The following is a 14,615-nucleotide window of genomic DNA, read 5'->3' on the forward strand; positions in this document are numbered from 1 at the left end:
TTAGCAAACTTAGCCATATCTACCTGAATTGATAGGTGATTTGAATAAAAGGAATTCAAATATTTTGTCTATGAAATAGAAGCTAACTCAATTTACGAAAAGATATTCCATTTGAACAACTCTGATCTGATTGAATTGTTGCCGACAATGAGATTTAATCGCTGTTAAGCCTATTGTTATTGCGAAAGGGGTTACTCAATTTACTTCTTAGTGTTAAATGACAGATTTCCAAATACGATCATTTTGAAAAGCAGACAAAAAAATTGGTTTGTCCCCTCATTTCTGTAGGGCAGGAGATAACTTAATTTACTTAGACAATGAATGATATTAATTAGTGATTGATTGTATCAGTGGAGAAAAAAAGGATTAAACTGATTAACAGTTAAGGTAACCCCAAAGGAGCTTTTAACTGAGGTAATTTGTTATAAATTTGAAAAATACCTAACGACGAATCGGAAACGTTTGATTAACATTTGCAAAAAAAGGAGTAATGGGACTTGCGAATTGGAGGAGATGGGGTGGTTATGCACTGAATAATACACAAGTGATGTTTTGGAGAGTTAGGGGTCGTGTGTGTCTCTTTGGGCTATGTGTGTCTTTTTGGGAGCGTTTGAATCTTTTGGTTACTAAAGTATTATATTTTCATGGTGTTTTAGGATATTCGATTAGGATTAACTTAACTTCATTCCTTGTGTGTTGTCGGTGGGTAACACGTAAGTACCAAATTTTGAGTTCACTGCAGGGGATTTTCCACAAGGAGAATTTTCCATGGGGAGGGAATTTTCCAGGAGGTGAATTGCTACAATTTTCACAGGAAATCATCCGTACATAGTTTTTTTCCAAATTTTTAAAGAAAATTTGCAAATGAAAAGAGGATTTTTGCACCAAACTTATGTTAATTTCTGCTCGTTTTTGGTTTTGATTCGATTATTTCCTACATTCTTTACAGTCTCATGAAATGTAATTAAACGAATATAAAAGATTTTTCAACTAAAGTAAGGAGCAAGTTTAAAACTCATAACAGATTTTCTTTAAAAATTTGAAAAAAAAGCCAACTTCACAATAAATAGTAAGGAGTTAAGGATGAGACAGACTTTTGATCTTTTACATAATTAAATAAATAAAAACGGGGGGGGGGTTCAGTTGTACAGGGTTTCGGTTATACAGGGGTTCAGTTAAAGAGGTCTCACTTGCACGAAGGTTCAGATGCATGGGGATTCACTTGCTTGGGGTTCAGTTACACGGGGATTCAGTTACAACGGAACCCACACAAAAAAACAATGGGGGCACACACAAAAGCCAAATTAGCCCAGTGGCCTACGAGAAATCACGGGTTGCATGGGGGGGTGACTTGCACGAGGGATTCAGTTAAAGGGGGTACAGTTACACGGGAGTTTAGTTAAATTGGGTTGAGTACAAATATAAAAGATTTTTCAACTAAAGTAAGGAGCAAGTTTAAAACTCATAACAGATTTTCTTTAAAAATTTGGAAAAAAAAACCAACTTCACAATAAAGAGTAAGGAGTTAAGGATGAGACAGACTTTTGATCTTTTACATAATTAAATAAATAAAAACGGGGGTTCAGTTGTACAGGGTTTCGGTTATACAGGGTTTCAGTTAAAGAGGTCTCACTTGCACGAAGGTTCAGATGCATGGGGGTTCACTTGCTTGGGGTTCAGTTACACGGGGATTCAGTTACAATGGAACCCACACAAAAAAAATGGGGGCACACACCACACCCAACTTACCCCCGGAGCCGCTGAGACCTCCGAGGGTGCCTGAGAGGTTGACTAGCCCTAGGGTTCAGTGACCGGGGTGAGAGTTACACGTGGGTTTAGTTAAATTGGGTTGAGTCGCTCTAGGGTTCAGTAGAACGAGCCGTCTGTAGATCGGGGGGGTTCAGTTGTACAGGGTTTTGGTTATACAGGGGTTCAGTTAAAGAGGTCTCACTTGCACGAAGGTTCAGATGCATGGGGATTCACTTGCTTGGGGTTCAGTTACACGGGGATTCAGTTACAATGGAACCCACACAAAATAACAATGGGGGCACACACAAAAGCCAAATTAGCCCAGTGGCCTACGAGAAATCATGGGTTGCATGGGGGGTTGACTTGCACGAGGGATTCAGTTAAAGAGGGTACAGTTACACGGGAGTTTAGTTAAATTGGGTTGAGTACAAATATAAAAGATTTTTCAACTAAATTAAGGAGCAAGTTTAAAACTCATAACAGATTTTCTTTAAAAATTTGAAAAAAAAGCCAACTTCACAATAAAGAGTAAGGAGTTAAGGATGAGACAGACTTTTGATCTTTTAAATAATTAAATAAATAAAAACGGGGGGTTCAGTTGTACAGGGTTTCGGTTATACAGGGGTTCAGTAAAAGAGGTCTCACTTGCACGAAGGTTCAGATGCATGGGGATTCACTTGCTTGGGGTTCAGTTACACGGGGATTCAGTTACAATGGAACCCACACAAAAAACAATGGGTGCAGATACAATTTAGTGATTGAAGTATGTTCATTTTGAAGTTCTTTAGCTGATATGCAATTTTTGGAATATATCAGTGGTGTTTGCATGGGGTTTACCATGTAAAAGTGTAATTTATATTATTTTTAAATGTCCATTTCGTATACATTTATTTGAGATGACGAGTTTGGACTATTTCAGTAGTGTTTGGATAGGTTTTACCTTGTCACAGTTACATTTTCTTGATTTTTCAAAGTTCATTTTGAATTTCTTTCGTTGAAATGCAAGAGTTGGAATATTTCAGTAGTGTTTGGTTGTGGTTTACCTTGTCACAGTTACATTTTCTTGATTTTTCAAAGTTCATTTTGAATTTCTTTCGTTGAAATGTAAGAGTTGGAATATTTCATTAGTTTTTGTCTTTTTTATACCTTTACTCATTTAATTTTTCGTTTACTTACTAATTACATTATGAATTTCTTTCTTTTAATTGCTCTATTTGTACCATTTAAGTAGTGTTTGTTTTCGGTTTAACGTGTCACAGTTATATTTTGTTGATTTTTCAATGTCAATTTTGAATTTCTTTCGTTGAAATGCAAGAGTTGGAATATTTCAGTAGTGTTTGGTTGCGGTTTACCTTGTCACAGTTACATTTTCTTGATTTGTCAAAGTTCATTTTGAATTTCTTTCGTTGAAATGCAAGAGTTGGAATATTTCACTAGTGTTTGGTTGTGGTTTACCATGTCACAGTTACATTTTCATGATTTTTCAAAGTTCATTTTGAATTTCTTTCGTTGAAGAGCAAGAGATGGACTATTTCAGTGGTGTTTGCTTAGGGTTTACCTTTTCACAGTTACATTTACTTGATTTTTAAAAGCTCATTTGAATTGCTTTAATTTTAATTCCATACTTGTACTCTTTAAGTATTGGCTGCTTGTGGTATACATTATCACAGTTACATTTTCTTGATTTTTCAAAGTTCATTTTGAATTTCTTTCGTTGAAATGCAAGAGTTGGAATATTTCAGTAGTGTTTGGTTATGGTTTACCTTGTCACAGTTACATTTTCTTGATTTTTCAAAGTTCATTTGAATTTCTTTAGTTGAAATGTAAGAGTTGGAATATTTCAATAGTGTTTTGTTATGGTTTACAATGTCAAAGTTACAATTTATTGATTTTTCAAAGTTCATTTAGAATTTCTTTAATTGAAATGCAAGAGTTGGAATATTTCAGTAGTGTTTGGTTGTGGTTTACCTTGTCACAGTTACATTTTCATGATTTTTCAAAGTTCATTTTTAATTTCTTTCTGTGAAATGCAAGAGTTTGAATATTTCAGTTGTGTATGGTTGTGGTTTAACTTGTCACAGTTACATTTTCTTGATTTTTCAAAGTTCATTTTGAATTTCTGTCGTTGAAATGAAAGAGTTGGAATATTTCAGTAGTGGTTTGTCGTGGTTAAAATAGTAACATTTACATTTTCTTTATTTTTAAAATTTCATTTTTATTAAATTAATTTGTATTGATATATTTTTAAATTTTCATAATTTTGTTGTGTTGTTTTACCTTGTTGTATGGTTGTGGTTTACCTTGTCACAGTTACATTTTCTTGATTTTTCAAAGTTCATTTTGAATTTCTTTCATTGAACTGCAAGAGTTGGAATATTTCAGTAGTGTTTGGTTGTGGTTTACCTTGTCACAGTTACATTTTCTTTATTTTTCAAAGTTCATTTTGAATATCTTTCGATGAAATGCCAGATTTGGAATATTTCAGTGTCACAGTTACATTTTCTTGATTTTTCAAAGTTCATTTTGAATTTCTTTCATTGAAATGAAAGAGTTGGAATATTTCAGTAGTGTTTGGTTGTGGTTTAGGTTGTCACAGGTAAATTCTCTTTATTTTTCAAAGTTAATTTTGTATTTATTTCTTTGAAATGCAAGAGTTGGAATGTTTCAGTAGTGTATGGTTGTGTTTGACCACGCCACAGTGACATTTTCATGATTGTTCATTGTTCATTTGAATTTCATTCGCAGAAATGCATTTTTTGGATTATTTCAGTAGTATTTGGATAGGATTTACCACGTCACAGTCTAAGGCTCTTGATTTTTAAATGTCAAGTTTGACTTTATTTCTTTGAAATGCAGGAGTTGGAATATTTCAGTAGTGTTTGTTTGTGGTTTACCTTGTCACAGTTACATTTTCTTGATTTTTCTAAGTTCATTTTGAATTTCTTTCGCTGAAATGCAAGAGTTGGAATATTTCAGTAGTGTTTGGTTGTGGTTTACCTTGTCACAGTTATATTTTCTTGATTTTTCAAAGTTCATTTTGAATTTCTTTCCCTTAAATTCAAGAGTTTGAATGTTTCAGTAGTTTTTTGTTGTTGTTTAGCTTGTAAGATTTTCATTTTCTTGATTTTTCAAGGTTCATTTTGAATTGCTTTCGTGGAAATGCAAGAGTTGGAATATTTCAGTAGTGTTTAGTTGTGGTTTACCTTGTCAAAGTTACATTTTCTTGATTTTTCAAAGTTCATTTTGAATTTCTTTCGTTGAAATGCAAGAGTTGGAATATTTCAGTAGTGTTTGGTTGTGGTTTACCTTGTCACAGTTACATTTTCTTGATTTTTCAAAGTTCATTTTGAATTTCTTTCGTTGAAATGCAAGAGTTGTAATATTTAAGTGGTTTTTGTTTATTTTTTACCTAGTAACTTTAACATTTTATTTATTTTTCAAATTTCATTTTGAATTTATTTATTTGTAATGCAAGAGTTGTAATATTTCAGTAGTGTTTGGTTGTGGTTTACCTTGGCACAGTTACATTTTATTTATTTTTAAAAGTAAATTTGAATTTCTTTCGTTGAAATGCAAGAGTTGGAATATTTCAGTAGTGTTTGGTTGTGGTTTACCATGTCAAAGTTACATTTTCTTGATTTTTCAAAGTTCATTTTGAATTTCTTTCTTTGATATGCAAGAGTTGGAATATTTCAGTAGTGTATGGTTGTGGTTTACCTTGTCACAGTTACATTTTCTTGATTTTTCAAAGTTTATTTTGAATTTCTTTCATTTAAATGCAAGAGTTGGACTATTTCAGTAGTGTTTTATAGCGTTATAACTATTCAAATATACATTATCCTGATTTTTAGAAGTTAAATTTTATTTAATAAATTATAATAGTCATATTTTTACTATTTAATTATATTTTTGTTGTTTTTTACCTTGTTGTATGGTTGTGGTTTACCTTGTCACAGTTACATTTTCTTGATTTTTCAAAGTTCATTTTGAATTTCTTTCGTTGAAATGCAAGAGTTGGAATATTTCAGTAGTGTTTGGTTGTGGTTTACCTTGTCACAGTTACATTTTCTTGATTTTTCAAAGTTCATTTTGAATTTCTTTCATTGAAAAGCAAGAGTTGGAATATTTCAGTAGTGTTTGGTTGTGGTTTACCTTGTCACAGTTACATTTTCTTGATTTTTCAAAGTTCATTTTGAATTTCTTTCGCTGAAATGCAAGAGTTGGAATATTTCAGTGTCACAGTTACATTTTCTTGATTTTTCAAAGTTCATTTTGAATTTCTTTAGTTGAAATGCAAGAGTTGGAATATTTCAGTAGTGTTTGGTTGTGGTTTACCTTGTCACAGTTACATTTTCTTGATTTTTCAAAGTTCATTTTGAATTTCTTTCGTTGAAATGCAAGAGTTGGAATATTTCAGTAGTGTTTGGTTGTGGTTTACCTTGTCACAGTTACATTTTCTTGATTTTTCAAAGTTCATTTCGAATTTCTTTCGTTGAAATGCAAGAGTTGGAATATTTCAGTAGTGTTTGGTTGTGGTTTACCTTGTCACAGTTACATTTTCTTGATTTTTCAAGGTTCATTTGGAATTTCTTTCGTTGAAATGCAAGAGTTAGAATATTTCAGTAGTGTTTGGTGGTGGTTTACCTTGTCACAGTTACATTTTCTTGATTTTTCAAAGTTCATTTTGAATTTCTTTCGTTGAAATGCAAGAGTTGGAATATTTCAGTAGTGTTTGCTTGTGGTTTACCTTGTCACAGTTACATTTTCTTGATTTTTCAAAGTTCATTTTGAATCATTCAAGAAACGTGATTAAACACGTTTTTAAACTACATGCTATTTGCATGCCTTTCCTTGGCACCTTTCCAAACGAGCGGGGATTCCCCACTGGTTCCTATACATTGCAAAAAAGTGAGCAGCACGAAAACTCCACGTTTTCAACCAGACTGGTTTTTTAGACAACACACCCACAGAGATTACACACACACACACAGAGACGAGACACGCACAGACACGACACACAAAAAGAGTCATAGTGAGAGAGATATCCAAAAAGGTGGGTTGATCTAGGTTCACTTAGAGTGGCGCGCCACTCTGACAAGGTAAACCACAACCAAACACTACTGAAATATTCCAACTCTTGCATTTCAACGAAAGAAATTCGAAATGAACTTTGAAAAATCGCGAAAATGTAACTGTGACAAGGTAAACCATAACCAAACACTACGGAAATACTCCAACTCGTGCATTTCAAAGAATGAAATTCAAAATGAACTTTGAAAAATTAAGACAGTGTAACTTTGACAAGGTAAACCACAATCAAACACTACTGAAATATTCCAACTCTTGAATTTCAACGACAGAAATTCAAAATTAATATAGAAAAATACAGAAAATCAAAATTTTAAAAGTTAAACCACTAAAAAACACTACATAAATATTAAAACTCTTGAATTTCAGCTAAACAAATTCAAGATGAACAATGTAAAATAAATAATACTGATCTGTTACAAGGTACCCCAACACCATACACTACTGAAATATTCCGAAACTTGCATTTCAGAAAACGAAATACAAAATGAACTTTGAAAAATCAAGAAAATGTAACTGTGACAAGGTAAAACACAACCACACACTACTGAAATAGTCCAACTCTGGCCTTACAGCGACAGAAATTCAAAATGAACTTTGAAAAATCAAGAAAATGTAACTGTGACAAGGTAAACCACAACCAAACGCTACTGAAATATTCCAACTCTTGCATTTCAACGAAAGAAATTCAAAATGAACTTTGAAAAATCAAGAAAATGTAACTGTGACAAGGTAAACCACAACCAAACACTACTGAAATATTCCAACTCTTGCATTTCAACGAAAGAAATTCAAAATGAACTTTGAAAAATCAAGAAAATGTAACTGTGACAAGGTAAACCACAACCAAACACTACTGAAATACTCTAACTCTTGCATTTCAACCAAAGAAATTCAAAATGAACTTTGAAAAATCAAGAAAATGTAACTGTGACAAGGTAAATCATAACCAAACACTACTGAAATATTCCAACTCTTGCATTTCAACGAAATAAATTCAAAATGAACTTTGAAAAATCAAGAAAATTTAACTGTGACAAGGTAAACAATAACCAAACACTACTGAAATATTACAAATCTTTAATATAAACGAAAGAAATTCAGAATGAAATTTGAAAAATAAAGAAAATGTAACTGTGACACTGAAATATTCCAACTCTTGCATTTCAGCGAAAGAAATTCAAAATGAACTTTGAAAAATCAAGAAAATGTAACTGTGACAAGGTAAACCACAACCAAACACTACTGAAATATTCCAACTCTTGCATTTCAATGAAAGAAATTCAAAATGAACTTTGAAAAATCAAGAAAATGTAACTGTGACAAGGTAAACCACAACCAAACACTACTGAAATATTCCAACTCTTGCATTTCAACGAAAGAAATTCAAAATGAACTTTGAAAAATCAAGAAAATGTAACTGTGACAAGGTAAACCACAACCATACAACAAGGTAAAAAACAAAAAAACTCTTCTGAAATATAAAATAAAGTGAATTACAAATAATTAAATTAAAAATGAACATATAAAAATAAAGAAACTGTAACTGGGACAATGTAAACAACAACGAAACACTAATGAAATATTACAACTCTTGCTTTTCAAAGAAAAAAATTCAATATGAAGTTTGAAAAATCAAGAAAATGTAACTGTGACAAGGTATACCATAACCATACACTACTGAAATATTCCAACTCTTGCATTTCAACGAAAGAAATTCAAAATGAACTTTGAAAAATCAAGAAAATGTAACTGTGACAAGGTAAACCACAGCCAAACACTAATAAAATATTCCAACTCTTGCATTTCAATGAAAGAAATTCAAAATGAACTTTGAAAAATCAAGAAAATGTAACTTTGACATGGTAAACCACAACCAAACACTACTGAAATCTTCCAACTCTTGCATTTCAACGAAAGAAATTCAAATGAACTTTGAAAGATCAAGAAAATGTAACTGTGACAAGGTAAACCACAACCAAACACCACTGAAATATTCCAACTCTTTCTTTTCAAAGAAAGAAATTCAAATTGAACTTTGAAAAATCAAGAAAATGTAAGTGTGACAAGGTAAACCAAAAGCAAACACTACTGAAATATTCCAACTCTTGCATTTCAACAAAAGAAATTCAAAATGAACTTTGAAAAATCAAGAAAATGAAACTGTGACAAGGTAAACAAACAAAAAAAGCAAATGAAATAGTAAAACTCTTGAATTTCAACGACAGAAATTCAAAATGAGCTTTGAAAAATCAAGAAAATGTAATTGTGACAAGGTAAACCACAACCAAACACTAGTGAAATATTCAAACTCTTGCATTTCAACTAAATAAATTCAAAATGAACTTTGAAATATCAAGAAAATTTAACTTTTACCAGTTAAACCAAAATCTAACACTACAGAAATAGTCACCCTAATGATTTACAACTACAAAAATACATGTTTAACATTGAAAAATAACGAAAATGTAACTGTGACAAAGTAAACCACAACAAATCACTACTGAAATATTCCAACTCTTGCATTTCAACGAAAGAAATTCAAAATGAACTTTGAAAAATCAAGAAAATGTAACTGTGACAAGGTAAACCACAACCAAACACTACTGAAATATTCCAACTCTTGCATTTCAACGAAAGAAATTCAAAATGAACTTTGAAAAATCAAGAAAATGTAACTGTGACAAGGTAAACCACAACCAAACACTACTGAAATATTCCAACTCTTGCATTTCAACGAAAGAAATTCAAAATGAACTTTCAAAAATCAAGAAAATGTAACTGCCCCCATTGTTTTTTGTGTGGGTTCCATTGTAACTGAATCCCCGTGTAACTGAACCCCAAGCAAGTGAATCCCCATGCATCTGAACCTTCGTGCAAGTGAGACCTCTTTAACTGAACCCCTGTATAACAGAAACCCTGTACAACTGAACCCCCCGTTTTTATTTATTTAATTATGTAAAAGATCAAAAGTCTGTCTCATCCTTAACTCCTTACTCTTTATTGTGAAGTTGGCTTTTTTTTCTTCAAATTTTTAAAGAAAATCTGTTTTGAGTTTTAAACTTGCTCCTTACTTTAGTTGAAAAATCTTTTATATTTGTACTCAACCCAATTTAACTAAACTCCCGTGTAACTGTACCCCCTTTAACTGAATCCCTCGTGCAAGTCCACCCCCCATGCAACCCATGAGTTCTCGTAGGCCACTGGGCTAATTTGGCTTTTGTGTGTGCCCCCATTTTTTTTTGTGTGGGTTCCATTGTAACTGAATCCCCGTGTAACTGAACCCCAAGCAAGTGAATCCCCATGCATCTGAACCTTCGTGCAAGTGAGACCTCTTTAACTGAACCCCTGTATAACCGAAACCCTGTACAACTGAACCCCCTCCCCGTTTTTATTTATTTAATTATGTAAAAGATCAAAAGTCTGTCTCATCCTTAACTCCTTACTCTTTATTGTGAAGTTGGCTTTTTTTTCCAAATTTTTAAAGAAAATCTGTTATGAGTCTTAAACTTGCTCCTTACTTTAGTTGAAAAATCTTTTATATTTGTTTAATTACATTTCATGAGACTGTAAAGAATGTAGGAAATAATCGAATCAAAACACAAAACGAGCAGAAATTAACATAAGTTTGGTGCAAAAATCCCCTTTTCATTTGCAAATTTTCTTTAAAAATTTGGAAAAAACCTATGTACGGATGATTTCCCGTGAAACTTGTAGCAATTCACCTCCTGGAAAATTCCCTCCCCATGGAAAATTCTCCTTGTGGAAAATCCCCTGCAGTGAACTCAAAATTTGGTACTTACGTGTTACCCCCGACAACACACAAGGAATGAAGTTAAGTTAATCCTAATCGAATATCCTAAAACATGATGAAAATATAATACTTTAGTAACCAAAATATTCAAACGCTCCCAAAGAGACACACATAGCCCAAAGAGACACACACGACCCCTAACTCTCCAAAACATCACTTGCGTCTTATACAGTGCATAACCACCCCATCTCCTCCAATTCGCAAATCCCATTACTCCTTTTTTTGCAAATGTTAATCAAATGTTTCCGATTCGTTGTTAGGTATTTTTCAAATTTATAACAAATTACCTCAGTTAACAGCTCCTTTGGGGTTACCTTAACTGTTAATCAGTTTAATCCTTTTTTTTCTCCACTGATACAATCAATCACTAATTAATATCATTCATTGTCTAAGTAAATTAAGTTATCTCCTGCCGTACAGAAATGAGGGGAGAAACCAATTTTTTTGTCTGCTTTTCAAAATAATCGTATTTGGAAATCTGTCATTTAACACTAAGAAGTAAATTGAGTAACCCCTTTCGCAATAACAATAGGCTTAACAGCGATTAAATCTCATTGTCGGCAACAATTCAATCAGATCAGAGTTGTTCAAATGGAATATCTTTTCGTAAATTGAGTTAGCTTCTATTTCATAGACAAAATATTTGAATTCCTTTTATTCAAATCACCTATCAATTCAGGTAGCTATGGCTAAGTTTGCTAAAACACCAGTTATTTTCTTGCGAAAACACACAAAATCTTAAAAAATAACTGAACCCTCCATGTAACTGAACCCCTGCATAACCGAAACCCCGTACAACTGAACCCCCCATGTAACTGAACCCCTGTATAACCGAAACCCTGTACAACTGAACCTCCGTGCTACTCGACCCCATTTAACTAATCCCCGTGTAACTGAATCGGCATGTAACTGAACCCTCGTGCAACTCAACTCTCTCAAAACACTTTTCAGCCATTTCTTGTTAATTTTTTTTATTTCTAAACTATTTAAAATTGACAACACTGTGCAAACCAAAACACTTTTTGGTCATTTCTTTTTAAAATTATCCAATCGCTAATTACCCCTTTTTTTCTCCACCTTCAAATGTTCCTTTAGTCATTGCTCAGTTAACACTAAGATGTAAATTGAGTAATCCTCTCGCAATAACAAACCAAACCAGATTATACCCACTTAACCAGATCAAAAATGGCGGTCACACTAACTTGATTAGTAATTGGACTTTCAGTCCTAAATTCACGGGTTTCTGCAAAGTTCTATTTACTTCATTTAAAAAATACCAGTTTAAAAAAAAAAAAATAAAAATAAACATGTATCCATGAGTTTGACCTCCAAAAAATCGATGTCACAATAGAAAACCCGTCTCTTTGAAAGGTGTAATGACCTGTAGAAATCTTTACCTATCAGAAAAAACCTGTTTGGTACGGAGGGGTCATAGAAATGGTACCTAGGACTATACTTACATACGTATATATTTTTAGTGCTTTGTTATTTTTCTGGGGGATGGAGGGTTATTGCCCCCTTGCCTGCCTACTGGTGTCCAGGGGAAAATCCCTATAAGAAAATGTGTGTTTGAGCAAAATCAACATGAAAGCCGTGGAAATGATTGTGGAAATGAAGACAAAAATTAATTTTTGATATTTAAGCGAATGGTAATGGGAAAGCGAGTGATACGTGGTAATGGGAGTGGCATTCCCCCTCATATTTAAGACATCCTTGGATCAAGCGGCTCGTAGTAAAATGCTGTAAGGATTCTGTAGAGAATGACTTTCAACAATTGTTTGCTAGAATAGCAGCCTTCTCATACGTAGGAAAAGCTTGCTATTCCGTAAAATAAGTAGTTCTAAATGATACATTATTCCCGACGCTCTGTTATACGATTAAATAATAAAAAAAGTTTTTCAACTGAAAGTAAGGAGCGACATCAAAGCTTAAAACGAACAGTAATTAATACGTATATAAAGGGGGTTACTCCTCCTCAACGCCTCGCTCTTTATGCTGAAGTTTTCTAGTACATTTAAAAAAGCGTCTTATTGTTCTAATTAAACGGCCTTTGTGTTTTAGGAGTCATTATTAAATAATTGGGACACAATTCAAACTTTAGCGTAAAGGTCGAGGTGTTGAGGAGGGGACAACCCCCTTCATATATGTAGTAATTTCTTTTCGTTTTAAGTTTCAATGTTGCTCCTTACTTTCAGTTGAAAAAACTTGCTTTTTTAATTTAATTTCTGATCGTCTTTTAAATAATGCCAGGAAATCCGACCCCACCTCTACACCCCATACCCACGGAAATTTCCTGTAGACAATTCAATCCCGGTGAAAATTGACCTTGGACAATTGCTCTTAACCACTCCACGTGTAAAATTAAGATGGAAAAGAGATGGCAAAACATAAAAAAAGAGTTTTGTATAAGAGTTCTGGCAAATTTCCCCAGTATATAATTTCCCCTTGCAAGTTCACTCCCTGGAAACTTCCCTCCCCATGAAAAATCTCCCCCATGGAATCAATCTCAAGCAGAAAATTCCCCTCTACCCAAAAATGTATGCCTAGCCTACATCCAAACAACAAATACTATGCGCAAGCAAAAACCCTCTCGCGATATTCTAGGATCACTGGGTCGACACGATCACCCTGAAAAAAAAAAAACACCAAACAAACAACTAAATGCGCATCCGTGATCTTTCTCTTGCAAAAAAACAAAAAACAAAATTCCACATTTTTGCAGATAGGAGCTTGAAACCTCTACAGTAAAATTTTCTGATACGCTGAATCTGATGATTTGATTTTCATTAAAATCAATTTACTTTTAGGGACTATTGCCCCCTTTTTTCGAAAATCAGGAAAATTTCCTTAGGCTCGTAACCTTTGATGTCTAAGACAAAAACCTAATGAAATTTATATATTTGAAATCAACATAAAAAGCCAATTCTTTTGATATATCTATTGGTATCAAAATTTCGTTTTTTAGAGTTTCGGTTACTATTGAGCCAGGTCGCTCCTTACTAACAGTTTTCTACCACGAATTGCTTGAAAGTCGGAGTCAAGTGGTAGCCCTTCTTTTTAAGGAAAACGCTGGTAAATAATTTTAAAACTAACTGGGATCAAATTTAAAATATAAGCGTTTTCAAATAAAAGTAGACATCAACGTTAAGAATTAATTTGAAAGAACAAAAAAGGGCTACCATCCCCTCAATTCCTCCCTTGTCAAGCTGGAGTTAGACTTATTTTTATCCAAACTAATCGAGGATGTAGGATCTGACTCAAGGGCCATAATTTTGAATTGTGACAAGTTTAAACTTGTTAATGAAATTTGCTTCAAGAAGGAAAATACTCTTAGTTGGAATTGCTTTAAACAATTACATATTGTTCAAATGTATAGGAAAGCAACAGTCAAACGAAACACTTGTCATTGGAACTGTCTATGTCACCAGTGGTGTCAATTCATGAGGATACAAGTTCAGGGGAGGGGGAATATTTTCAAAGCCTAGGGAAGGAAATTTCGTTGTTTTTCAGTTCTTCAATTGAAGAACTGAAAACAACGAAATTCATTAATGAATCTATGAAAATAGCCATTTTTTAATGAAAACACTCAAAAAGTATATTTTTAAAACCCAAGGAGGGGCAAGAAATTTAGGCCCCGAATCCCTCTCAATTAAAGCCACTGAGGAATATCCTCAGTGGCGGTTTAGAGTGTTAGAGATTGGCAATTATTGAAAATTTAGAATATTAGAGAGCATATCAATATTTCCTCATTAAAGACTAAGTAAAAGCTCAAGGGGACACAGGTCCCACTTATATCTAGGATCATGTATGTTTGTTTTATCTTTTTAACGTTACTCTTTACTTTCATTTTATAAGATGTTTCAAAAAAAAATCTTAAGCGAGAATCACCTTACAGACGATAGCACAATAACAAAGTTACAATTATGCAAAGGGGCTAATGTAAATAGCAGAAATGGTATATTAA

The 14,615-nt window shown here is 33.1% G+C and overlaps 1 protein-coding gene across 1 annotated transcript in view; it reads right to left on the reverse strand.

The window, feature by feature from the left end:
* The window catches only part of LOC148953213 (uncharacterized), a 156,905-nt gene that overhangs the window by 105,740 nt on the left and 36,550 nt on the right, over positions 1 to 14,615 (reverse strand). The gene's annotated exons all lie outside the window — the stretch shown is intronic.

Source organism: Artemia sp. Qi Xiang Cuo, chromosome 4 (assembly GCF_049724085.1).
Source record: "Artemia sp. Qi Xiang Cuo chromosome 4, ASM4972408v1, whole genome shotgun sequence".
NCBI classification, from domain to species: Eukaryota; Metazoa; Arthropoda; class Branchiopoda; order Anostraca; family Artemiidae; genus Artemia; species Artemia sp. Qi Xiang Cuo.